This window comes from Harpegnathos saltator, unplaced genomic scaffold (genome assembly GCF_003227715.2).
Source record: "Harpegnathos saltator strain DR-91 unplaced genomic scaffold, Hsal_v8.6 scaffold171, whole genome shotgun sequence".
Taxonomy (NCBI): Eukaryota; Metazoa; Arthropoda; class Insecta; order Hymenoptera; family Formicidae; genus Harpegnathos; species Harpegnathos saltator.
Genome location: NW_020229952.1, coordinates 1,170,530 through 1,198,218, shown reverse-complemented (window position 1 = coordinate 1,198,218; position 27,689 = coordinate 1,170,530). Strand labels below are relative to the sequence as shown.

General features: G+C 49.5%; 1 protein-coding gene across 5 annotated transcripts in view; it reads right to left on the bottom strand.

Moving 5' to 3' along the window:
• kuz (zinc-dependent metalloprotease kuz) overlaps positions 1-27,689 on the bottom strand; it is a 134,639-nt gene that overhangs the window by 56,533 nt on the left and 50,417 nt on the right. The window lies entirely within an intron of this gene.

Sequence of the window (27,689 nt, the reverse complement as noted above, 5' to 3'; positions counted from 1 at the left end):
GTTTTCAAGAAAATGCGCGAAAGATTTCTCCGAGAGTAATAGCTCCACAATGGTGGATACAACGCCGCGAGGAGAGATCGTCCGCCGGCGGAATCGTATAACGGCCGCGCGATTATTGTGCGCGAGAGAACGACACTTAACTATCTCAGACATTAAACTCCTTAAGTAAATCCCCCTGCTGCGAGGACGCAGCCTCCGCTGCTGCGACAACGAGAGCGAGATCGCACTCAACTCCGTCAAGTGGCGGCGGATTTTTAGAAAGACCCCGAGAGTGCGGCGAAACAATTGAACACGCAACACCCTGCCCGAGCTGCATCGAACCGATTAGACAAACGGCAAGTTTCGCGCAGAGCGACGCGACGTACCGAGAACCATGGGGGACGAGAAGCACGACGGAATCCTTTTAGTTTCCAAGACGTTAATAAACAACGAGAAGCAGCAGCGTCCATAGAAGGACGTCGCAAGTGATCCCGTAAAATCTCCTATCGCGGGCCGCTTGTGCGCGAGTCTCCTCTCGCAGCTTGTTTGTTCTGGAAGCCTTATTACATACAATGGACGACATTCGCCGTAGCTGCAGGTCTCGCCGGGTAAACGACCCCGGCTCGAAAACATCGCCGTCGCTAGACGCAATTTGCGACGAGGTTTGATTATGCGTTTCGCATATTCTCTCGTCCCCGCCGTCCGCCTGCCGTCATCCGCAATCCGACTTACACCCTCGCGAACCACGCGAACGGAGGGGGAAAGGTTCGCTGACGTAAAACGCTCGTCGGATTCGAAAGCCGGAGCTCCGGCCGGTCTCCTGGGGCTCGGTTAGTCTATTTAAAGGAATCCAATCGTGAGAGATGACATTACTTAAAGTAACATTCCGCGCAGATATCGTCGCAGGTCTCTCTCTCTCTCTCTCTCTTCCATTCTTGACCGGAACTACTTCGCTCTCATTCAGAAAGCGACCATGTCTCCCATCGCGGGGAAAGCGGCAAAGAAAGGAAGAAAAGATCGCGCAACGACTTTGCCGCGTTCGACGTGTAACACGGGGAGTCTCAAAATTAACATAATTCCGTGTTTTATAAGCGATTGTGCTGAGAGAGAGAGAGAGAGAGAGACTCGCCAAATGACTCGCGGGTATTGGACGTCCGCATCTCGGTGGCGATGCAGCAGCTTCGGCTGTGCGTCGGAATTCAGTAGGCATCGCGACTCGACGTCTACAGTGTTTCTCTCCTCCCCTCCCCCCTCCATCTCTATATTTACGCGAGCAGATGGAATGGACAAACCGTTCGCAGAGAACTGAATTCTCCTGGAAGCGGAATGTAAATCAAGCACACCCCGGCCGGACGGGGTGCGAGTATAAGTGTGTGCGTGTTATGTGTGCGCGCGTGTGCACGAGGGTGTAATAAAATTTCTGTAAGGAAGGCACGGGTAAGATAGAGAGATACGGCTTGTCGTAAACAGCAGCTTGCACCTGGAAACGGCAGAAGCGAGGAAAAGAAGAGAGCGCAGGAGCAGCGGCCGCGTCCGCGCACCGCGAGTTCATTTTCGATGGGGACAGTTTCGCATTGCGGGGACAAAAGCGGCCGCGCCGCAACTTTGACGAACTAGCTGCGAATGTGAACCGGGAGCTAGCAAGTTCAAGAAAAAATGTCATCATCAGTCTCTCCCCCTCTGCGTCGCAGCTCCCGAAAGCAGACGGCTTACTGCGCGGCCGGGATTTGTATTAAACTTGAAGAGCGCGCGTTCTCCCGCACGGATGCGTGGAACTCGCGACTTGAGTCCATCCTCCTCCTCCTCCTCCTCCTCCTCCTCCTCCTCCCCCTCCTCGTCGTCGTCGATGAAAACTGAGCAAACGCGATCTTTATGTGCATCCTGCAGATCCGCGACGTTAAATGGGTCGCTAAACGCGCCTCGGGTTGAGATCGGGTTGAAAGGGAGAAACTTTTTCTCAGCAGAGCCGGGAATTCAATATCTATTGAGGAGCGCACTCCGTCAAAAATTCGCCCATATACCCGCCAGTTACAATTAGCAAGCTGAAGGGAGAGAAGCAATTATTCCGACAACGATCGAAAACTGATGCAAAGCGAGAGAGCGAGATAATTGAGCGCCGATCGCGTAAAGGTTTCCGTCTCTCTCTCTCTCTCTCTCTCTCTCTCTCTCTCTCTCTCTCTCTCTCTCTCTCTCTCTCTTCCCCCCTCTCACTACCATTCTCTCTCTTTGTTCGTAAAACGGACCGGTGCGCGTAGATACCAGCGCCGACTAGAGCTCTACGTTGGCCGGGTTAGCAAAATTGGCTCGGAATATTATTTGCGCATGGAAATGAAGGCGCCGCGCGCGAAATGACACGGGAGCTAAACGTATCTTCGTACGCTGTGCAAATATAGGAGTCGCGCAACCTGGTCCGTTAATTGTCATTCACTTCGGCGCTGTTCAGCAGCTCACTCTCCCCGGCGAATCAGTTAAACAGCGGCAACTCCGACCGGCGTCTCTCATGTCGGGCCAAGCGCGCGTGTAAACCACTTGGTTTACTCGCGGCGACTTAGAAACTTCGCAACTCCGTGGGAATCGTCACGCTCGCGATTGTTCGCGGTTTTTGCTCCGACGATCAGTCGCGCGAGAGTGACAACGAGAACGACAACGACGACGGGACGGAGGGAGGGAGGAAAACTCGGCCGAGATTCGTATTCGACGCACTTGTCCGCGGCCGTAATTACGAACTGGAGCTGCTGATCCTGCCTCGTGGGCACGCTAAAACCCATCACGCCGCAATTACGAAATTCGCGGTCTATCCGGTTAGTCCCGCAGCTTTCGCCTGTATATGCGCGTTTTAAGCTCTCGAGTCTAATCCCATGTCGGACATTCGGCGAAACGCATACGAGGCGCGCCATTATAAAGTTCGGCCAGCTCTAAAACAACAGGTTGCAGGGCGTTAGTGACGCGCACGTGTGTATATGCGAATGATGTTAGTGTCGCGGCGCCAGTTGGCGACGGTAGTTGCAGTCGTTTCGCTTCGAGCTTTCGCACAGCCAGCTACCTACGTGCATAGCGACGTCGGGAAGTTGGGTTTTAGATGGCGCGACATTTGGACGACTCGTCGAGCGAAACTGCCGACTGCAAAGGCGACGGTCTCTCTGGGCCTGCTGCGAAGTATCAGTCTCTAATCACGGTACAGTCGGCTCTTTGGCTTAATCGTGAATTTATCGTGAAATGACTTACAGACAAGCGGCCAGCTAAAGTCTTTCGAGCAAGTTCCTGCCCGGAATCGCGTCGGAAATGAGTAGAACGAGCGTACGTGCGCGAATGACGTTTCAATGTATAAAATCGTCCTCATTCGGAGGTGAATGCGCTTCGTTTCTATTCTTACGAAATTCATACAATTTATCCATCGCTCGCTAAAGTGTGTGTATCAAATATTCGTTAGCGTTAAAATATCTTGTTAATAATGTAAAATATAGGTAGCCTCTCGGAAAGTAAAGCTGATAATATCGAATGTTCCAATATTGAATCCTGTCCTATTCGAGGGCCGATATAATTCTCCACGTTTTTTTTAATTTTCACCGCGTACTGATCACGAATATCGATTTCTTTCTTTTCATCTATACTATACAAATTTTACGAACCTTACTTTTGACTCACGTTTGTACAGAGGGTCTTCCACAATTATAAACGTAGAAAGATCCGACCGGCTGACAGAACTCGTGAAATCGAGCGAGAAGGTTTTGATGAATACAGATTTTCAACGTTTCTCGGATAAAATGCCCTCGCACGCATATTTAGACGCGGAAGCGATATAAATTTCACGCGCGAAGGACGATTCCGTGGCGAGCGAAAGAGGCGCGTCGCGCAGAAAGCCCTCCGATTAAAATTCACCACAAACTTTGCTGCTGCAATCGTCTGCTAAAAAGAGCAGCACAGACAGAGGGCTGTTAAAGCGCCGAGTTAAAGGCCCTCTTAATGCCATACCGCGCAGGTGTGAGCGCAGGTGACCGGCCGCGCGTGGTCGAACGATCAGCTGATACCGCGCGAGAGTGGGGGCAAGGCCGCGTCGCAGTCACGTGCGTGTGTCACGGAAAGCGCGATTGAAATGCAAACCCCTGCGACGAACCTTACGTATGAAGAAGTTTCAAATGTGGATCGAAATATCCAGAAATATCCGAAATTTCTTATTTACTCTTGGGAGCTCTACCAGTATCTAAATCTACTCCGCGTAAATCTACAATTTTGCAACACCCTGTGCACACACAGGCACGGATTACATTGTTAAATAACGGGACGGTAAAATCCAGACGCGAGCGTTAAAACTCCGTGACACGAAAGTGACGAATAGCAGCGCTCTTTGTAGCTGGCCGTTTCAGCCGTTTCAGTTTTCCGGTTATCCCCGGCTTTTTTTCGAGAGCATTATTTTATGCCCGTAATTTGCTCGTGTTTTCTTTCTCCTGTTTCCCGTTCCTCGCGTTCTCTTTTTCGCGTTTTGCTTTTTGCGTTGAGCCAACTACGAGCCTCTCCCTCCAGTGATACTCTTTATTCTCGATGTGACGAGGCGCGCGCGACGACTCTCGGCGCGGCACGGTAGAGATATCGAAAGTTTTAATTAGAAACGGAGATTTCACGCGACTCGCCTTGGCAGTGTTGCGCTAATTTCGTCCCGAACTTTCCCGATTCGTCAAATAATTCGCTAGAGGCAGGGAACATAACTCGAGGGTGAAGCTCGACGGCATTGTATTCCGCGAGGCAGCCGTTGAAAACAGCCGACGTCGTTTTGCGCGAGATTTCGCCGGCGGCGGACGATGATGGCTCGTCCGTGATAATTCTTTCCCGGCACGCCTCTCTACACGCCGCGGCTAATTGGGAAATACTCCCGCAATCTTCCGGTAATTCGGGATTTTCAAGGATCACGGCGCTCCTTAATTAAATCGTAACAATGACGGACGAGCGGCAGCCGCCATGCAGCTCGTAGAGTATTCTCGTTTGATCATAACCGCGCGCAACTTTGTCCCCCCCCCCCACCCCCTTGGAGAGCTGTCGCGATACGCCTTGCTCTTTTCCATCGTGATCTTTACGGACTCGTTCCACTCTCTCTCTCTCTCCCTTCGTCCTTTCACTTTGCTCTCAGTCTTCCTTTCGTTACGAGTCCGAGTTACTTCCCAGAGTCGCGATAATGAATCTTGTTCGATCGTGTCAGTCCTCCGAGAACATTTCCAAAAGTTCTCTCACGAAACTCCCGCATTCGCCTACAGTGCGATAAGAGCGCGCGTTGTTATCGGCCGTGCGATATTCCGCCTTGTTTATCGCGAAACTTGATGCACCTCGAACACGTGATGTGTGTAACCATCGTCGAATTGCACGAGGCGTCGGACGAGTTGAAGCAAAGAATCGTATCTCGCATTCAAATCAGCTCGGCACAGTCGCTTTAATCCGGTCGGTGCATCGGGCCAGCCGAATGATTAATTATTGCATCCACTAAACTCGCGAACACAGGATACCCCGCGTGTTAAGGTTGAAGAGCGGAGTCGGAGGTTGTCGAACCTAGCCAGACGGAGCCAGATATTATCGGCGCTATTGCAGATATTATTGGCATCCCGCAAACTCGCGACGGCGAGACGTTGCGTAGCTCGATATCACAACATGTCGAACATGCGAGAGAGTACGCCTGTGCGTGTGCGTGCGTGCGTGCGTGCGTGCGTGTGTGTGTGTGTATGTGTGTGTGTGTGGAAGCTCGACAAACTGTATCCTTTTTCTGATCGGTAACCCAACACAAAATCGTCGTTTATATATATATATATATATTTTTTTTCTGGATGACTACCGACACCTTCGCACACACCGCCTCGCCCCCGCTCCGATGTCGCGGATGGTGTCCGCAACAGCTGACAGCAAATATATCTGACTGTGGCATTTTCGACACGAGCTTACGAATTTCCCCGAGGTGAAACCACTCCGTCACTGTTCCTCGCGCCGCCCGAAAGCTCGAGCACGAGCGAACGATTGCTCGATGAAGTTCGCGTAAAAGCGACGAGGCACGCTTGGCAGCGGAAGTGTGTCAAACGTGTCCCGAGATTCGGGTCACATTCCGGCGACGCTCCGATACAGAGACGTCAGTGCTCCCTGGCATCGACGCGTCGCGATCTTCAAAAATTTTCCATCTCACTCGCCAGTTGTCCCATTGTCGGGAAGTTCGCTCGACGTCGACATTTCGCGTCCCGTCGATTGGCATCCGCCGCTGCACGCCCGCCTGTTCTATCTCGCGCGCTACATTTTCCGAAAAATCTGACGTGAAGTATTTCTCTCGGCGCTGTCCGATGCTCGTAGATGTACTTGGAAACGCGTGTATATGTATTAATATATAATACATGTCATCACTTCCTCGAACCGCTGACTGAACTTTGCGAGTCCTATAGGCCCGCGACGAACTATTCTCTCTCTCTCTCTCTCTCTCCCTCTCTCTCTCTCTCTCTCTCTCTCTCTATTCGACCGAGACGAGCGTTAAAATTTCAGTTCCCGTTGTTAAGGGGACTGGAGGGCCAGATTACTGAAAAATCGTGCTTGTTTTTGACAATGATTTTGCGACGAACTGAATAAATGTGCAAGAATGAAAATTTTACATATATTTAAATAACATATGAAGAATAGAAAAATTTTGTTTTTGAACAGATACTCATATAAATATACGTCCACTTGGATTTTAAACGCGTTTTTCTCGAAAATTTATTGTTCAACTTTTTGCAGTGATTTCTCCGAGACTGAGCTTCGTATCGATTTGAAATATTAAAGCAATAATATTTGTTCATGTGGCTCTCAGGTGAACCATGGACAACTCCGTCAAAATATTTCATTTCGAGATATTAATTTTTTTATTGTAAAAGAAATGAAAAATTTCAATTTTTTCCTAATAATAGCTGCCATTTTGTTAATTTTGTTCGATTTTTTTTTTACAGTGCTTCACCGGATAATGATAAGCCTCCTCAAGGTTTCTAGCTAAAATTCGCTCTGATCGGACCACCGAGAGCCGAGATATTACTGCAAAAGCGATAATTTGAAAAAAAAAAAAAAAAAGGAGAGTATATTTCAGCTATATATATATCGTATATTTATACGAGTATTTGTTAATAAACAACATTTTTTTACTCTTCATATGTTGTATAACTATACCTAAAATTTTCATTCTTGCACATTTATTCAGTTCGTCAGAAAATATTATCAAAAACAAGCAAGATTTTTCAGCGATCTGACCCTCCAGTCCCCTTAAACAAGCGTAAACAAGTGCAAAGCAAGCTCGCGCTGCACTGAAGGGAGGAGGCAAACGCAAATTACAACTCTTCGCGTGATACATCGGCGAGTAGCCTCGCGAAAAGATCAGCGATGAAGTGCATCCTGCGCGCGGTCCAGCGCGAACATGAAATTTGCTCTCTCAAAGAGAGAAGGGAGAATCGCGGCGCGCACTTTGTATTTGGGAGACCGTGAAATCGTACGGCGAATCGAGAAAGTTTACCATTTGAGATCGACGGAATGCACACGTCGTCCTTTGTGCAGTTGCCCGTTGCAGCAGCACCAGCCGTGTTGGCCAGCTTTTAATTAATTCAACGCGGTCGTACATTCAAGCGCCAGTTAGTTCTGATCGCTCATTAAACGTACGGACGCACGCGAATGTCAGAAATTAAACGCGAGTCAACATCGCGTTCAACTAACTGCATCGTGAAATACGAGAGCGGAGGGAACGCGAGGAACTTTCGATAATTTATGAAGGTGCGTCGCGAGCCGGGCGCGGTTCTCGTGCGAGCCGCGTTTACCTTCGCGCGATCATTAAAAATGCCGTGACGTTCGGCGGCGCGGCGACAGAGGGTCGGGAGGAGGACGGGGGGAGGGGGAGGGTGGGCCAACGCGGAGACTCACGTAGAACGAAGAAAAGACTTTCACCTCCTCGAAGAAGTTTGCCGAGACGCCTAAGTAAACGCCAAGTAATTCAATTTGCCGTGTTCGCCGACTTTCCGTTCGTGTGACATGAGAAAAGAGCGGGCGAACATGCGTGGCGGGCCGTAAAGTAAGTAAAAGAACAATTCCGAGTCGCGGCTTCGTCACGTAAACGAGGCTGCCGGGGCTACATAATGCGAGGCGTTTTAGCCGGCGCGCGCGCGGCGCGGTATCCCGGTAAATACGCGACGATGAATACACATGCGGGACGACCGATGTGACGAGCGGCAGCGTTTCACGCCGAAATATCACGAGCGGGGTAATAATTGAAACGGTCTCTCGTCACGGAATGATTCTCCAATAAGTCTTCAATAATGGCCGTTTCTCGACAAGTATTCCGATGACTATTCAACGAGCCCGAAGCTACTTCCTAATCAGCGGCTGTTGGCGAATTCGTAATTTTATCGCCGGGAAATATTCAAATTTACTTTACACTTGTCCTCCCCCCAATTACTCCATCTCAGGGAGAAACGATTAAATATTCCCGACTAGAAATTTTGAGGTTCAGGTTCATCTAACATTGATAAGGACCTAATAGAGTGGATGAAAGGTAATCCTGAGTAATTCCCCAGTCCTTATAATGTCCTAACGACAAATGAGTAAGGAAGACCTTTATGAGGTTATAATGATTGGATCCACATTAGGATCTTAATGTACCAACCTAGTGCATGATATAGTATGGTTCAGTTGATCTCAGGTCCTTGTCGGGATCTTATTCGTTGTACCTAATATGATTTGCATTATCAAGTTTTAACAGAAACCTTATAATGTCCTAACGACAAATGAGTAAGGAAGACCTTTGAGGTTATAATGATTGGATCCACATTAGGATCTTAATGTACCAACCTAGTGCATGATATAGTATGGTTCAGTTGATCTCAGGTCCTTGTCGGGATCTTATTCATTGTACCTAATATGATTTGCATTATCAAGTTTTAACAGAAACCATTTGTAATTAATTTTATATGTATATAATATGAATATGTGTGTGTATGTGCCACGAGTGCATGTGTGTGTGTGTGTATGTGTGTGTGTGTGTGTGTATGCGCGCGCGTGTATGTGTTTAATACTACTGGACGTAGTATAAAAAAATATTTTTATAATGCGCCACATATATAGGCCTGCGAGAAAAAAGACGCTCGAGAAGCAGTTCAGTCGCCTACTCTGTGCGTGCATGTTGCGTATCTCAGTGCGTGTTTATGTTGTGCGATAATTTATTGGTCGTGACGAAACATTCTACAAGTATGCTCGAGCGAGCTAAAATATTATTTCATGCAAATATCTTTTTGCTTGGAAATGACATGAAAGAATTTTCAGCGTGTCATTTCTTATTTCCAATGTCATCATCCAATGTAGCCGTGGCGATTAATCAAGAGACATAATTTGAAAAAGAAAAAGCGTAACAAGGATTCCACAAGGACCAAACTCAATAAGAACCTGACTATGAACCTTATTAAGATCCTGATATCCACGCTGCGTTACATGACTTACTAGGACCCGATAGTATTACCTTATTGGGACCTGATGTCCAAATGAGGTTAACCTGATCAGGACCATAGGATAAATTTCTAGTCGGGTTTCTTCCCGGGAATCACAGGGAGAGACTGACTCGTATGACGCGACTTCGGCCGCGACGCGAGCGGCACGTCGCTCGCAGAAGCCGAGCCGAGACCACAGACTTCTATAGTATAACTAGACTGCTATCTCCCTTGTATTACTGTAGCACAAAATTGACCCCAAAAAGTATGTATTACATAAGGGAATCAAACGTCTGCGCATGCGTGAATTGATAGTCCACAAGGAGAGGGGCTACATCAGCAATATGGCCCATCCAATTAGAAGAAATGTGTTTTGATTCAACCAATCAGACGTGACCACGTCGGACCACCAGGACGGTACATACTTATCGGGGTCATTACTATAGAAGTCTGTGGCCGAGAAGCGGAGAGCAGACGCGCGTTGCGTCAATCGCAGAAGAGCGCGGAAGAGCGCGCGGACGCGAACGGAGAAGCAAAGTTCGTTCTGCCCTTTACAGCGCGCGTCACGGTGGATCGATGTACCATCATGAACAGAGACGTGGCATGTCAAATCGGCGATGAATCGGAACGACGACGGAAGCCGTCGTCGGTGTCTGATTCACGGGCGATCGATCATGCCCTCGTATGATTATTCATGGGCATTCAAGTGCAAATCCCAACGAGGTCCCGCCGGTAGATAGGCGCACAAACACCGCACCGACGTCTGACTAATTGATGGTGAAGCTTCCGTCTTCTTGTTCGTCGATCCCGCAAAATCGGGCCGCGTCGCCATCGCGGCTCCGCCGAGCTGTTCTCTTCGTTCGCAAGTGCGCCCGGGGCGGTCCTGTGAGAGAGCGTATCTCCAGCTCTTCGGCTGCTGCGAGTAGGAAATAGGCGGACCGTGTCCGCCGTGACCCTCGCGATGCATTCCCACGTATGCAGCGGACTGCGGCGGGACACGCCCGATTTCGTTGTCTTCATCGCGGAGATCGCGCGAAGCGCGACGCGGGGAAGAAACGGAAGTTCCGTTGACTCGCCGATTCTACCTGAAGTCGCGGTGTTGTCGACCGTCGATGGCAACTTTCGTTGCCATCGACATTTTAGTCGCCGTTCCCGTCGACTCTAATCTAATCTCAAACGCGTGAAAAAGTTTCACCGCGATTTCATACGATTTAGCGAATTTCGATCACCCCGCAGAGAAGAAAGGTGCACATAAATTATGCGTAAAGTCATGTTTCTGTAAATTCTTCCGTTTCGCCGCCGCCGCGATATATCGAATTTTGCATCGTTATGTATTCTATCTTATATCTATGTATCATCCTCCATATTTACAGCACACGTCGAATGAGCCGCTCGGCGAGCCGAACGGTCGTTCGTGTTATTTCGAGAGCTAATCGCGTAAAACGCGTCAGCGTGACAGCGGCCCTGTCTCGGGTCCGATTCAGCGATCGAGCAAACCCGCGCTTGTGTTTTTGCACCTCCCCCTTGTCGAACACTTCCGAACGAAGAGATGACGTAGACACAATAGCCCTCTCCGGGGGCGAAAAGCGAAGCGTGCAGATGTCACAAAGAGAAGACTTCCGAGACCGTGGGTGACGCAGAACCCGGTTCTTACCCCAGTTAAGTTTGGCTGACGTCCAAGCAGAGCCGCCCGGCGCAGTCCCGGCGAGCGAGGCACCATCCGTCGCGCGGCCGGAGCCTCGTTATACGTATTGCACTAATTATCTCAGTCTTTAGCATTACCGAAAACAACAAGAGCTTGTTACCGGCCGAGCATCTAATTATACACGCGGCGAAAAAGTTGCGCGTGAACTTCCGCGAGCTCGTTTCTGGGTCAAACACACGAACGCCGAAAGACGAGAGAGAGAGAGAGAGAGAGAGAGAGAGAGAGAGAGAGAGAGAGAACGAGGGAGAGAATATCAGATATAAACAAGCACGCACCGACGAAACAAGAGTCGGCTATGTCTACTACACTACGATACTATTGGCGATGTTATTGGCGTGAAATTACCGGCGAGATGTTCCCGCTTCCCGCCGCTCCGCAGCACTGCGGGGAAGCAAAATATACATTATTCCGAGCGAATTCCGGTGATTCTCCTATGAATGAGGGAGCAGACGCATGGCGAGGAGAGATCCTCTCTGTTATGCACCGCGAACGCATATCGATGTCGAGCGTAGGGCAATATTCAAGAAAGTCGTAAAAAGCATTGCCAAAATGAATAAATTACAGCGCGACGATTTATAGGCCGCGGATGTAAATGAGGAGCGGTGGGGGGGGACACGCGCCGGCGAGAAGCGCCATCGATTTCACATAGGGCAGAAAGCATTTTAATGCTTTCTTCTTTTCTTTTTTCTTGCCCTCCTCCTCGTCCTCCCCCCCCCTCCCCGACGCCCCTTTTTCTCGCCCTCTTTCTCTCTCTTTCGCGGCGCGTCTTCGAGTCCTCTGCCTTTCTTCGCTTTATCTGGCCGATTCTTGCCAGCCTCACAATGGACTCGCCTTCCATCATTCTCCGCCTCGGTCTTCCTGCCTCCCTCTCGGTCGCCTCGTAATGCAAAGCTAAAATCAATCGCTTGCATAAAACATACCCGCCCTCGGTTCACCGACCACCGTTGCCACCGCTGCCGCCGCCGCCGCCGCCGCTGCAGCGTAGGCGGCGGCGCAGCACCGTAGATAGCATTCTCGCGGTGACGTTGCGGCATGAATAATCATTCGAGCGGTTATCTCGTAGGATGCGGATCCTGCTTGAGCGCCAATGACGAGCAGCTGTCAGCCAAGCGACATCACGTGAATATCCGTTATTACGCTCGAAGGAAGCCTCGGCCGCTTCAGTTTCTTCCGTTCATCCATCGATCCACGAGTGTCTTGTCCGTCATGAGCCGGACACGACCATGACAATCGGATCGGACGTGTCGGATCGGTCCGGACAATTCCGCGCACTCGACGTCCCCGCGAGGAACGTCCTCTCTCTCTCTCTCTCTCTCCGTCCCCTTCACCCTGGCCGGCTTTTATCGGCGGCGGTCGCGGCAAGGGAACGCACTGAATTCCGGTGTAACGTTAATTCCTTCCGGGAGGAAAAAGTCGATACGACGCCCGGCACAGCCGCGCCCACGATAAACGCCGTAAATCAAAGACTGTCTTCCGCGGGGCGAAGTCCGCGGAGTGCCGCGGCGCTGCGGAAGAGGCAACGTCTGCGAGATGCATTACGGGTGCGCGCGCGCGCGCGCGGTTGCAATCGCGATCGCAAGCGCGACGCTCGCGGCAGACAGTCAGTCGCGCATTAACTCAGGAAATTAAACGGATTACCCCGAGGAACGACAGCGAAAGGCGGCCGCATCGCTTCGCTCGCGGCGCTTCTGTGCTCGCTCGCTTATGGTCACTCGTGCATGGCTAATGCGACGAAGACGACGAGCCGAGGAGGACGACGACGTCGCGGCACTCAGCGCGACGGTACTTGCGCGCAGATTACACGAGACGCCGCCGATGGATCGACGGAGCTTAGGTCGGTAGGCGCGCATCGGCGACGTCGACGTCGGGATGAGCCGAGCTGTGAGAGGTTCGGCTGATTGAGCTCGTGAGCTGCAGCGAGAATTAATTGTATCGGGATCACCACCGAGAGCGGGAGAAGGCAGGTCGCGCAAGAGAGTGCGAGCAAAAGCGGTGGCGGGTGTTGGGGAGATTCAGACGAACGTCGATGCGTTTGCGAACGCGACAGATATCAGACTAGAAATTTTGAGGTTCAGGTTCACCTTAACATTGATGAGGACCTAATAGGGTGAATGACAGGTAATCCTAAGTAAGTCAGTCCTTATAATGCCCTAACGACAAATGAGTAAGGAAGACCTTTATAAGGTTATAATGATTGGGTCCACATTAGGAGCTTAATGTACCAACCTAGTGTGTGATATAATATGGTTCAGTTGATCAGGTCCTTGTCGGGATCTTATTCATTGTACCTAATATGATTTGCATTATCAAGTTTGAGCAAAGCAATTTTTGGGTGTCTTTTCCAAATATAAGGATATTTGCATTGAAAGAACACTTGAGATCACTTGAATATGTTTGTAAAATGCTATAGAAACTATCCTTTTCTTTAGCAGTCAATAAATAGTTGTAAAATTAACGTGACATGCAACTCTTCTCTTTAACACTACTTTATGTCTTGTCATACTTGTGAGATACTTTATGATCTTATGATATTCATTTTATGCTTCTTTTCCGAAACGTTTTACAAGTATGCTCGAGCGATCTAAAATATTATTTCATGCAAATATCTTTTTATTTGGATATGACATGAAAGAATTTTCAGCGTGTCATTTCTTATTTCTAATGTCATCATCCAATATAACCGTGGCGAGTAATCAGGAGCTATAATTTGAAAAAAGAAAACGTAATAAAAATTCCATAAGGTAACTCAATAAGGACCTGACAATGAATCCTTACTAAGGTCCTGATATCCACGCTGCGTTACATGACTTACTAGGACCCGATAGTATTACCTTATTGGGACTTGATGAGGTCCAAATGAGGTTAACCTGATCAGGACCATGGGATAAATTTCTATCACCATATTACCATCGACGGTGGAACATGAGCACGTCTCATGTGTGAAATGTATAAAACGACCTACGAATCACTCTGGAAATTTGACATGTTTCCGAAAAAGTGCGTAGACCCTCCTGAGTCTGCTACAGCGCGAGCAGAGGAAACACATTCAGCTACAATTTGTAATTTTATGTCATTAGAGCAATAACGAGAAGGTTTGCACGCTTGAGCAAAGTGCGACAAGGTCGTGCGAATAGGAAAGAACTGGAGCAATTTATTACTTATAATTTTATTCTCTTTTCTTCGTAAATTTTTCTCCGTAAATAATTTAAAGTATTATTTAATCAATAACAATTTAATCAGTTATTTAGATCAGTCATGAGTGTGTGTCTCGCAGTAAAACGGGAGATGAAAAAAAGTGCTCATTGAAAAGTAAATATTATAAGCAAGCCGTGGTGCATGTTATCGCAGAATTCGTCGTATTACCGTGAACGATTCGCGGTTCGGTTTACGTGGTGCTTCGCGCTGATCGAAAACAGAGGTGACTCGGTCGACGAGAGGCGAGAGATGTGCAAGACGGAAAAGCGCGTGGTACAGGCGAGTGGAGAGGTAAAACTTTTCACGAGTGACATCGTGTTGGCCGCGACGCTGACATAACCGATGGACATTCGGCGCAGACATAATAAAGGTTGATGTATCGCGCTTGGAAACCCTGACCGGCACCGCGCTCAGCAAGGGCGAATTTCGAGCGTTTGAAAATCGACGTTAAATCCCAACGTATCGATAGCGGCAGCAGGCGGCCGTTGAGCCGCTGCCGTCTGTTTCCGAATCGCTTAGCGAGGCGCGTATATCGATCGTTCATTCGGCTGTTGGATACAGTCGAACATCAAAGTCATATCCGCGAGTTTACGCTGCAAGTGCGAAATACAACTGATCAGACTGGCGAACCCGCGAAAGAGCGGGAAAATCAAAGTGGTCGAGGGAAAGAGGAAAAAAGAATCACCTCGCTGTCGGAAATAGGCGCTCTTTGTGTATATATTATTTGCGCGCTGCATCAAAACACAATATTTGGATTTCAAACAAAAACCCATTCGAGACCATCAACGAGATTGCGAGGAACAAGAGGAAAGGATAAAAATCGCCGGCGAGGAGCATCGAGACGAGACACGCCGTATACGCATTGATCGCGCGGGTCACTCTTCAATCAGCAAGGAGGATATTTTCTTCATCAGTTTCGCGATGTCCGTCATCCGCTCCTCCAAGACCGCAACGATACCCGCACGGCGCTACAAGCGAAAATGTCTGAGGACAAGGTGAGCGACACTCGGCAAGTCCTACGGCAACTCCGCGGCTCTCTTTACAGGCTGCATTAGAATTCAGAATAGCGTCGCTCCTCGTTGACGTCACACCGCACATAGGACGCTCATGATTTACGAAAGCGTCCGCTACCTACATACGAGGTGGTCACCCAATTTGAGCCACGGAAGCGTGTTTTGCGCAAACGCGGCTCCAGCCAGCCAGCCAGCCAGCCAGCCACCTGGCCGAGGCCAGGCGCTGAATCCTTCAACGGAGCACTTGCATACGTCAGGACGATACCAAAGTTTCTCTCCAGCTTCTCTCACGGCTTCCGCGCGCAGATCACGCCCGTCTATCGCAGGCCGCGCGCGCGCACGGTCTAATCTTGTATCCCATTTCTCACAAAGCGCTCGCAATCAGATCGCGAGGAGATTCAGATCGACTCGACTCGGGCCGGCCCGTATCACTCAATTCCTGCGGAGTGATCCGCAGGAACGACACACGGCCATTCGTCGCACAATGAAATTCCGATCTTGCCGCCGATTGCGCGGTGACTGATTCAGCGGCGGTGCGCGATTTTTGAACGTCGTCCCGTCTCGTCATTTCTCCGTCGTTTGACGCTCGAGAGAGAGAGAGAGAGAGAGAGAGCGGAGTGTGTCGGATAGGTGAGATAAATGTGTCTCCGTCATCTCCATACATTGAGCTCGTCTACTCGAAAGGAATCAAAGGAGCGCTATCTGAGCGCTCAACCATTCTCCGGCACGGCGCGAATTTTCGACCGAAGATCACCGCCGAGTTATAGCTCGAGATGCAGCCCGCTTCATCAAGTAGGTTAAAGTGCGCGACCCAGAAGCGAGCGCAGAATCAGGTCGTGGCTCGGGAGGGCCGCGACTGCGCGCGGCTATTGCGTCCCAGGGATTCCGGGCGCGCCGGAAAACTTGGAGCGTTTGGGTAACTCGGCAATTTCGGATGGAGATTGTTTCACGTAACACGGCAAGAAGAATCGTCGCCGCACCGCGCCGGCCGTCGCTGGGACCCGAGGCTCACACGCGACGCCGTCTCGAGACGCTCTCGAGCGTCTTGCCAGGCGGCCGTCTTTGTTTCCCTTCGCCATCTCACGACGGGAACCCGGTGGCGTTTAGAGTCGAGAGAGAGAGAGAGAGAGAGAGAGAGGAGGGCCTCCACGTACGAGTTGGCCTGCCGCCAAGCGCACGTGAAGCCGACGCACGCTGGATAAACCTAGCGTGTAACGCCATGAGGAAGATCAAGGCGAACACGAGTAGCGCGCGCGTTCGGTTGCCTCGCGCTTTTCCGGCTGGAATGTATTAAGAGCCGATGCGGAAAGGGAAGAGCGGTAACCGACCGACACCGTTAGCGAGGTAAAGAGCTGGCGAACGAGAGGGAATTCCAGAGGCGGTCAAAGCGCTCGCTCGAACGCCCGCCTGAGCCGGATGACGAAGCTGACCGAGCTGGATGGACAGAGAGACGTGTATGCGCTGCGCTGCGCGCGCGCGCGCGCAGGCTTGGGAGGTATGCTTTGAGAGTCACTTGACGAAGAAGGTGGGACGAAATATATCAGGGTGAGCGACGACCTATGAAGAAAGAGACGCAGAGCGGGAGAGGAAACTACGAGCTGGAATCTGGCTGGCAGAGGTGGCGAAATTCTCGTCGAATTTACGCGGAAGGCAGGGCATAAAGAGCGGGGTTCTATAGCGACTGCTAGACAAGCTCCAAAATCACGGACCGCTGGGTGTATATTGGCTGGCTTTATCCCTGACACAAAGCATCTTCTTACCGGCGACGTACGGCGAGGCAGCGGTGGCGCGGAGGGAGGGCGGGGAGGAGGAAATGAGACAAAGAGCAAGAGAGCGGAAGAGACGGCGCGGGCGGAGAGACGATAGCAGAGTTCGCGGCGCGGGCCGCCGCGATTACTCCGAGCTTCGAGCGACCTAATCAGCCGAAGAAACTGAAAAATCTAGCTCGAAATATCGGCGAATCGCCGCGCACGCGCGCGCGAGGAGACGCCCGTTTGATTAAGTCTGCTTTATTCGCAGTTTCATCTACCGAGTAAATGGTTGAGTTCCGCAGTTATTAACTCGACTCGACGCTGCTGAATTTATTACGTCACATTATTCCCGAAGAGCATCGGGACACCGTAAGGATATCACTAAATCAAAACTTTTCGTTATTAAGATGCATCGACCAGGTAACCCAGGGGGGAGGGGGAGGGAGACCCTATAGTTTGCGCAAAAGTAGCAAACACGATGTCACCGTGGAGCTAACGCGGGATCTTGCGCTCGCGACGTGCGAAGCAAGTTTTTCCATCGCATTTGCTGCAGAGAAGGCACATTTATTACGCTATTCCGAGAAAATTCGCAAAGCTCCCGCTGGACACTTCTCACCTGGAGAGAGAGAGAGAGAGAGAGAGAGAGAGAGAAGCTAGTGGCTCCCCAAAGAGACCTGACTTACGATCGCGTATTTTTTCCCGAGAGTCTACGGGCGACGTCCTTATGCAGCAACTCGCATTCTTTTGCATTTACGTTTGTTCCGAAGCGTACGGGGAAGCCATTATTCATAGGGCTACTGCGGTGTTTGCGCCATTAACGGCATGGCCCTCGTCTTGAACCACTGCCAAGCGCAAACCACCGGCGCCCAGTTATAACCGTGGCGTTTAGGAGACTTATTAAAACGATGTCGTACAAACTCTTAAAGCCTGGCCAAGCGCACGCCGTGTTCTTTCCGCGAGAGGAGGCAGAATCGATAAGCCGCGCGAAATCGAGCGGAAAATACGACTCGCGCATCCCCACCCTCTTTCACCCCTGTACTCCTGTTCGCGCGCAGTGCATGCCGAAGTGATTTTCCAAAACCATGGAGCGCGCGCTCTTCTTGCCGCCCTTGCCTCTCTCCTCCTTTTTTCTCCTCTTTCTATACGGTACTTTTCGGTACGGGGGGGGGGAGAGAGGGGGGGTTACATCGTCGGCGATATACAATCCGGAATTTCGGAACTTCAAGAGATGCAAACGACTTAGCGCGAGCGGCTGACGAGCTAGAAACTTGATAATCCGAGCCGAAAAACTACCCTTGCCCTGCGGGCAAACTCACGTGACCGTAATAAAAATTACGAAGTGCGAGGCGACGCGCGAGTTAAAAGCATGAAGCATGCGAATAATAATAAGCCTGAACATGGGAAAACTTTTGTACCTCCCGAAAATGTAGTCTACCTACACGCGAGAGAACATACACTTGACAGATATTAGGTGCGCAACTAAGTTTCCGGGTTTCACACAAGGATGGTGCTAACGACATACATGTCTGAAGTTGTGCTTTTTTTATAGCTTGGACATCTGTTAACAATAACCAGTCGTAATACCAACACATATCGCAACGCAAAAGTATTTTTTCTAACAACGAAGATGTTCGAGTTTTGTGCCAAATAAACAGCATTTGCGGGAAGCTTTTCTGCTTTAACTTGAAAAAAAGTGCAGCTGAAGCACGTCGTTTGCTTGAGGAGGGCTACGGCGAACATGCACCATCGAAAACTACCTGTGAAGATTGGTTTAAACGCCCCAGAAGTGGCGATTTCGATACTGAGGAGCGCTCCGGAAGACCAAAAACAATTGAGGACGCCGATCTGCAAGCGTTATTGGATGAAGATGATACGCAAACACAAGATCAACTTGCGGAGGCATTAAACATGACTCGCCAAGGTATTTCCAAACCATGTTTACATGCCATGGGAAGAATTCAAAAGGAAGGAAAATGGATGCCGCATGAGTTGACTGAGAGAGACAGATGGAAAATCGAAGAGCCACTTCCGAAATTTTGCTTTTGCGGCATGAAAGAAAGAGTTTCCTGCGAATCGAATTGTTACTGGCGATGAGAAGTGGATATATTTCGAGAATCCCAAACGCAAAAAATCGTGGCTTTCACCTGGCGAAGCATCAACATCGACGGCACGGCCGAATCGCTTCGGAAAGAAGACAATGCTCTGCCTTTGGTGGAACCAGAAAGAAATCGTGTACTATGAGCTGCTGAAAAGAAGCCGGGCGAAACTGTCAATGGGCATCGCTACCGACAACAGCTGATCAATTTGAACCATGCATTGCTCGAAAAACGGCCAGAATGGGACACGAGACACGAACGAGTGATATTGCAGCACGACAACGCTCCGTACCATCGCACTTCCATCGTCCAGGACACCATCAAAACGCTGAAATGGGATCTGCTACCGCACCCGCCGTATTCGCCAGACCTGACCCCTTCCGATTATCACTTGTTCCGGTCGATGGCGCATGGCTTGGCTGGGCAACACTTGGCCAATTTCGAAGAAGTGCAAAACTGGTTGGATGAATGGTTTCGGTCCAAAGACGCGTCGTCTTATCGTCGCGATATTCATGTATTGCCAGAGAGATGGCAAAAATGTGTAGCTAGCGAGGGACGATACTTTGAATAAACCATTTTTTGTATTTCTCTTGAAATTTTCCATTTTTCATTGATCAAGAAAACCCGGAAACTTAGTTGCGCACCTGGTATGATCACGTGAGAGAACTAAAACTAATGACGCTCGGACTTCAGTCTGTCTGCGACGCCTCGGTCAAAATTCATCTTAACGTCTCGGTGAAGACGTAACGCAATCGTTTCCGACGAAGCTAACAAACTCAAGCCGAAATAACGTCGACCGACGTCTATTACGAGACATTATTCAGGATGTCTCTGTTCAGACGGCGAAGAAGCAATTGCCCGCAAAGTCGCCGATTTTCCAGGTACTTTCATCCAAATGCTCTGGCAGAAGAAGAGCGTTTTTAGATGCAAATTTACAACAAGTTTGTCAAGTGTTCTTCATGATCCCCGGGATCATGAAGAAGCAATTATTTCCACTCGGTGCCGAGTTGGAAAAAATAGATGAAAAGCGCGGGAACTACGAGGGATCTTCATTGTGAATCTCGGAATCTCCCCCGAAATAAAAGCAAAATCCTTAAACGGACAGTTTCAACGAAGATTCTTCGAGTGCCGATCGGAGATGCCCGGACTTCTTTCCAATTGGAGAAAAATTCCCCTGTGAATTCCAGGCTATTTTTTTTCCTTTTTGTTTTTTTTTCTAGGTCTTTGCAGCTAGCAGACACCCCCCGTTATTAGGTATCCAACAGACAGACAGACAGACAGAAATTCGAGCTGAAGTGCCTGACTAAGGGTGATCCTGGTAGGGGAGTGCCCGTGAATTATGTCCTGTGGCTAATGCCAGTCATCTCGCGACAGCAAATCGATTCTGTATTATGCAAGCTCGTAGGAAGACTCTGCTTTGGGATTTACCGCTCTATGATTAAACGAAATAGAATTGTTTAGCAGCGTAGCGTGACTGTCGAGCATCTAAAGTATTCAACTCTCGTCTTTTTTTTCTCGAGCATAATGTTCCCCGTCAGAGGGAACGCGATAAAAGGGTGTCTCGTTTCGACGTGATCGATTGCGCCTTTTTTGTTTCTTCTTCTTTTTTCTTGTTTCCTCGTGGAACTTGTTTACGCTTGTTCTCTAATGCTCTAAGCCTAGGCCTTAAGGCTTCGCTAAGGAAAAAAAAGCGTCACCGCTTACGAAATTCTCGCTCAAAATACGTTTTTTCGGTTTTTGCAACGCTGACAGCAACATGTAGATCAGCGCGTCGATATTTAACTCGTTATGACGGCATTGATTCAAATAGCCGAGATCAGAACCAACGTTCGAGTTGTCTGAAGTTTGGCATACTTGGACGACGGTCGAGCGACGAGACAATCAGACTGGTCCTAACGCGATCAACATTTGCGGGAACGCGGAGTTGGTCACTTCGAACAGATTCCACCTAATCAGCGCAGCCGATGTCTGCAATTTAGCTGGTTGATCCTACTGCTCTGGTTTGGAAGCGGGAGCTACTCACGATTTGCCACTCGACGGAGGGCCCGCCCGGTGGTTATGTGGCGCATACATATTCATGCCGCCTCTGAGGCGCACTAGGAACGGCTGTTTGAGATTAATACGACGGTCTAAAGTCGTAAGCTATGGTAAGCCGCAAAGGATTTGTTGTTCCTTGATAGCCGTGTTCGACAACGTTTGATCCCGCGTTCGACTATCTGCTTTTTAATTGACGCCCGCTCAGCAGCGGCCCGCGGCAGGTTGAAAGTCGCCCGCTCCTCCTATTAACTCGGAACCCGCCTTCCTGCGAGCGAAAGCGAAAGCAAGACTCTAAATCGCACTTAGGCTCCCTCAAAATATCGCAATTTATGGCTTCGCCGACAACATGGCGGCGAACGAGCGGAAAACGTTCCCAGCGGATACGGCAAGGTGAATTTTCACTCAAAAAGGTCCAAGCGAACTCCTTGCCTGAACGCAATGCTACCGGATGAAAATTTGTTGGCTGTTTGTATAAAAAACCGCGTAACGTTGTTTTCGCCAGATGCGACTCGGTCTTTTTTCTCTTTATGACAAATGGATCTCCATGTGTGTTTTGTTAAAGAAAAGAAAAAATTACACGTACGACTGCGCGTAATTTATTTCGGTCGGTTCGCTAAGAAAGCTCGTTATAATAAATCTGTTCGCAATGTAACCGAGACCCATCGCGGAGCTTTTCAGCTTAAGAATGGAAATAAAACAGGCACGAGAGAGAGAGAGAGAGAGAGAGAGAGAGAGAGAGAGAGAGAGAGAGAGAGAGAGAGAGAGAGAGAGAGAGAGAGAGAGAGAGAGAGAGAGAATGCGGCGGGTCACTAAGGGGCGCTGCGCACGCGGCGGAATCAAGGTAAGAGGGTGGTAATTTCCACTTGAATGTGTGGAGGCTGACGCTCTCGCTTTGTGCCCGAGGATTCCGAATGCAAGTTCATAAAACTACGATAAATCCTGCATAAACTTGCCGCGCCCCCGCAGTCGCCGTATCTTCTAACTTAGCGTCCATTGTTTACGTACATCTAGCCTCTGCCTAGTGAGTCTCCGCTTAAACTTTTAACCGCTTTATACCCCGCCGTTTTCTGAGCGCATCGGCCGTGCCGAACGCGGCAGTCGCAGACGGAACAGTTAACTGCGCGAAGCGCGAACGCCCCTCCTGATTGCATTTGTTACGTCATTAAGGCACCGTGGCTCAATCGTGCGGTCACACTCCGTCGATCCACTCGGTTTCCATAAACGCGCCAGACTATCGTTTCCGATAAAGCCGATAACGGGATAATGGAATTAACGATGTTTGACTCCGTTATATCGTTCGTGTTACTTACGACGATTTTCCATCGGTGCATGGCGATCCGCCAAATCCGACTTCGCTCTGATAATTCGATCGTTAAAAAGAGAGCAAGTTTCTCGCGTCTGTCTCGATAAAAATTTTGCCGGTATCGAGACCAGAAAACCAGTTTTCATACGTTACAGAGCCGCGTGAATCGCATCGATTAATATTCCACATATTATCCTTGACACAAACGGAATCAAGCTAAACAACTGTTAATAATTTTCAATTGTCGAGAAAGGTCTCAATCCACATAACTTTCTCACTCGACTTAGCATACATGTTTCTTCTCGAGATAAAAGTAGAATTCCGAAGGAATATCTGACGAGTCGGAGATGAAAATTCAGATGGAATCAGACCGAGTCAAAGTTTCAGCCGGACTCTGTGTGATATTTGCGTCGACTCTAATTGCATCATTCGTCCCCGTTTACCCGTCTGAATTACAGGTACATCGAAGAAGTGACTGGCAGTTAACGAACTTTCCGACACTCCCCGTTCGAAAGGAGAGCCTTTCCGATATTTGGACGAAGTAGCAGGATTCCCAAGTCCGGAAATTTAGCCGAGCTAAATATTAACAGATCAGAACTTGGTCTTGCGGGAGATGTTTTCGCGAGATTGTGCTACGTAATATCGGTCTCCCGTGCGCCAGTTTTGCGTCAATAAACCGCTGCCGGCTCAATATTCGCTTCCTTACCCGCGGCCCGCATCAGCTTGATACCGTTGCCGCTGTATATTTGGTGATTATCGCGGAAGGAAGAGGCGAAACAAACGTTTCGAAGGTCGACACACAAAGACGGTGTGTGTGTGTGTGTGTGTGTGTGAGAGAGAGAGAGAGAGACGGCGACGACGACGATTTGTGTGCGTCGGACGGATTTTGCGAAGGATCAAAGCGGTCCGACGAATTGAAACGGAGCTTCACGCCGTGCTGAGTGTCGCGGTTTCACTTCCGTCGATCGAATTAAGGTGTCTAGATGGTTTAATCTACGGTTCCCCGCTCAAAGGGGTAAACGAGTCGCGCGCGTCCCGTCGTTACGAGCGCAGATTAAACATCGCGCACGGCCAAAATGGGTTCTTCGTGTCTCGGTTTTCGGTGTAATTCGCTCGCTGTGCTTCGCCAACATTGCTCTTTTACGAAGCGTCGTGGTGTCGTGGGCGAGCGTGGCGCGTCGGTGAGCTTAAGCGACGCGGTAAATACAGCTTTTAAGAGCGCGGTCGACTCAATTCTAGTGACCCATCGTGAAGCACTTTCTCGAACTTATCACATCACTCTCGCCAGACTAGGGCGAGAGCAAAACCAGCAGCTCACCGACCGGCGCGACGTGCAATTTATGAGACTTCGAACTAGTCGACAGTCGCAACTAGCTCTCCTTATCCGAAATATTTTCTTGACAGCATCTCCGAGCGAACCGCGCGCAAATTTTATTCGACGTCGATCGGCGATGATGGAATCGCGATAATTCCCGAGTCGAAATTTCCGGGTAAAACGCGAGTGTGGATGGACAATCAGAGATTTATGAAGCTATGATTATATTTTAAATGTGGAAAGATTGAATGTTGGCCCAAATCCTGTGACGCGAGTGTCTCTTTATTCCTTAATTATAGTTCGTCAAAAGATCCGTTAAAATTAAAAATCTCCCGTGATAATAAACGATTTCGAACGACGAGAATCCGATTAAATGTTTCAATCGCTCGATGGGACAAATAATCGACGCATCTCTGCTTCGTGTGTCGCAACATATTCGTAACCCGCCGCGGTTGACGCAATGACTCGTGTACAAAAAAAAATTTACGGCACTCGAGTGACACCAAAAAGTCAGCAGGAAGAGCAAAGTCATCTCCCGTCAATCGCCAGATGTCGCAGCCCATCTGTCGCTGAATAGTCGATACATCGTAACAAGAAACATCGTCACCGGAACATTTCGGAGTTTCCAGATGGCGGGGCTTATGCTCATGCAATGAGTAATTGAAAAATCGCACTAATACCTCGAGATTCTGCATCAGCTCTTCAAGTTTAACTTCAGGAACTTCAGAAGAAAAATTACGGCTCAGTCAACGTCTCGAAATTAGAAAAGCTCTCGCGCTGGATGGCTCTCCGACTTGTATTTTTTTTATTTCTCTTTATCAAGTAATAGACGTGCTCGGTGCATCGCGTAATGGAAGAGACTCACCATTCCTCGTTTACGACTTGTAATCCGCGTTATATCTTGTCGTAAAAACGCGCCGTAAAACTTACCCCAACGAGGAAGAAATTCGCATCGCCCGCCGTGAATACAAATCCGCGCGCTCGATTGGGCTTGCTTTGCTAAATGTTTCAATTATCGTAGGTTAAATTTGCGCAACGATGGTTGGGAATATCGCGAGCTTTCAGATGACGCGCCGCGCTGTTTTTAGCGAGACAGAACTCAGCAATTTATCACAACGCGCTGTCGGATATATCTCGTAACGACAGATTTTCAAGTCAATTTTAGAAGTTAAATTGCCGATTAAGAACTAACTCCCAAATATAGACGGGACGGGACGGGAGAGAGCCTTTTCGTGTAACTAGTGACGCATAATTATAAGTCCTTCAACAAGCACGTCACGAGATATTATATACTGTTGTAATAACTTCATTAAGTGTTCCAAATTAAAATCCTTCATGCACACGACTGTAGCGGAGTCATGAAAGGAGAAGAAAGGGCCATGCGCGATCAAAGCTGTGTCACTTTCGCGTTAACCATTCCTAAACGAAATCTCTCATTTTGCGACGAAAGCAGCGTAAGTGAATTTACTACGGCAGGGGCGAAGAAAAGGAAAATTATTAAGCGCGCAGAATTCAGACGAAACGAGCGATGAGACACGGAAACGGACCTTGAAAAACGCACTAGCACAAGCTCCAAGTCCAACACGTCGACTTTGACGGCACCTTCAACGTCACGAACTGCCAACTCCGTTGATCGCGAGAAAAGAACGCGCTCAAGTGTCGCTAATCGCCCGCGGTCTTCTCTCTTTTTCTCTGCCCTCTCTCTCTCTCTTCTTCGGCTCTTTATCCATCCATCCATCCGAGCAACCAGCGCGAAGAATGGAGCAGCTTCCTTTTTAATCCGGCCGAAATTGCGCGTCATCGACACGCACCGTGGAATGAAATTCTACGGGACGACAGCGAAGGCGGCACCGCCACCGGGCGGCGCAATTACGGGGGCAGCGCACGTGCGTGAGAAGCAGTTGTTAACCCTTGTTCGCCGGCTGATTCCGTTTCCGGGGGAGGACACAGGGGACGCAGGAAGGAGGAACGCACGGAGAGAGAACGTTCGTGTATTAAGTCTAATGTTGCGTCACGAGATAATCGGCGGACGATTAGTCATTTACCCCTGCGTTTCCCGTTTCCGCCGTCGGCACCGTCGCCGTTATTTCGGTCACCCTTTAGTCGCGGCACGTTAAACTCACTTCTCGCGAGTTATCGGACTCGTCAGATAACGAATGATAAATTGTCTATCGCGCGAAAACGCAAAAAAATCACGACGTGTCTCGATCTTTCCGTCCACCTCTCCTCCCTTTGCTCTTTCTCACTTCCCCTCTCTCCCCCTCCCCCCCCCATCTCTCCGCAAAAAAATCTTATCCACTTTACGATGCGCGATGCGATGTAGTCGTTACACATTTTAGAGTTTCCTCCAGTTCTGCTCATGCGAGAGTTGCTTGCGTGAAAATAGGCCATAAATCTCACTTTACCATCGGCAAATTAAAATAAGCATGTTCTCGAGGCGTGCCATCCCTCAGAATTCCAGCAAACAAGACATTGATATACACGGTGTGTCTCGAGAAAGATGTACGATTGCCGTAATGATATAACTACCGAGGGTAGCGCGGTGGAGCGCAAGAGCGTGATGGTGAGCAAGAGGACCGCGAGATACGCAAGCGCGCGAAGAAATGTCAGCCGGCGGCCATCCTGATCGAGTCGAGACGTGAGACGTAGAAACGAGCGAGCGTTACGATCGCAATCAGAAGCCGATTCTCAATTCGACAATACCGGAGTCGGCGCGCGGCGCGCGCGATTTTACCGCTCGCTCGAACAGTTCCCCGACGCTTTCACGGACGGGAGGAGGCTTTCACGAAATTCTCCTCCGGCACGTACGTTCGAGACACCCGGTGCATTGAACTTCGAAGTCAGCGCTCGTACCTGCAGACCGCGCGGGCGGGCATTTTAAGGCGGCGCGATAGCTCTTCTCCGCCGGCCGTAAATCCGCGTAACCGTTAATAAAGTTCTGTCTCAGCCGTCGTCCGAGCTAACGCAGAGCCCTGGTAATGCGAAATTCATTACCCTGTGCGAAGGAACAACGAAACGACGATAAAGTTAACATTACGAGCGGCTATAAGCGGCTCAGCCCCGTTCGCGCTATATCCGATCGAGCCGGCGGGGCTCGAGAGCCGATGGCCGGGAGACTGCCTCCCGATAACTAATTTTCAACGACGCGCGCCGTAACATTTTCAGCCACCAAGCGTACGTAGTCGCGAGCACTGTCAACGCGCGATACGGGTTCTTAATCCTGCGTGGATCCCGCCGGTGGATCGAGAGAGGATGTACATCAATGTTTGCCGTCCCGATTTGCAGCGCGCCGCGCGCGTCGAAAAATCGCTCGCCGGCGGAGTCACGAGCGAAATACGTCGTTAACTCAAGAGCGATATTCATTGCCCTCCCCCGCCCCCTCTCACGGGGGCACGCGCAAATTGCATTTAAATAATTTTTCGCTTCGTACCACGCGCCATCTGTCTCGTAGTAGTACTTGAAAAACGGGAGCTGTAATTTGCATCAACATATATCACGGATGCGTAAATAATAATGATATATGCATATATCATTCGCTCCCTTCCACACGCGAAACGTGAGAGTTTAAGAATTATAACAAAAAGAAAAAACAGGCGCAGGATCTGCATTATTTCCTCAAGATTCGTTACCGTGCGACGTACGTGAAGGGGAAATCGGACTCGCTGCCTCCGATCGTCGTTATCCCGCGCGCGACTGCCGGCCGGCTGATAATACTCACCTGCAACAAAAAGACATTTCAAATTGCATTTCAAATTGCGCAACTTGCGTGTGTGACACGTACCAGCGAACAAACATTCGCGGCACGCCCGCGATTGATCGTTGACGACTGCCATCGGAACT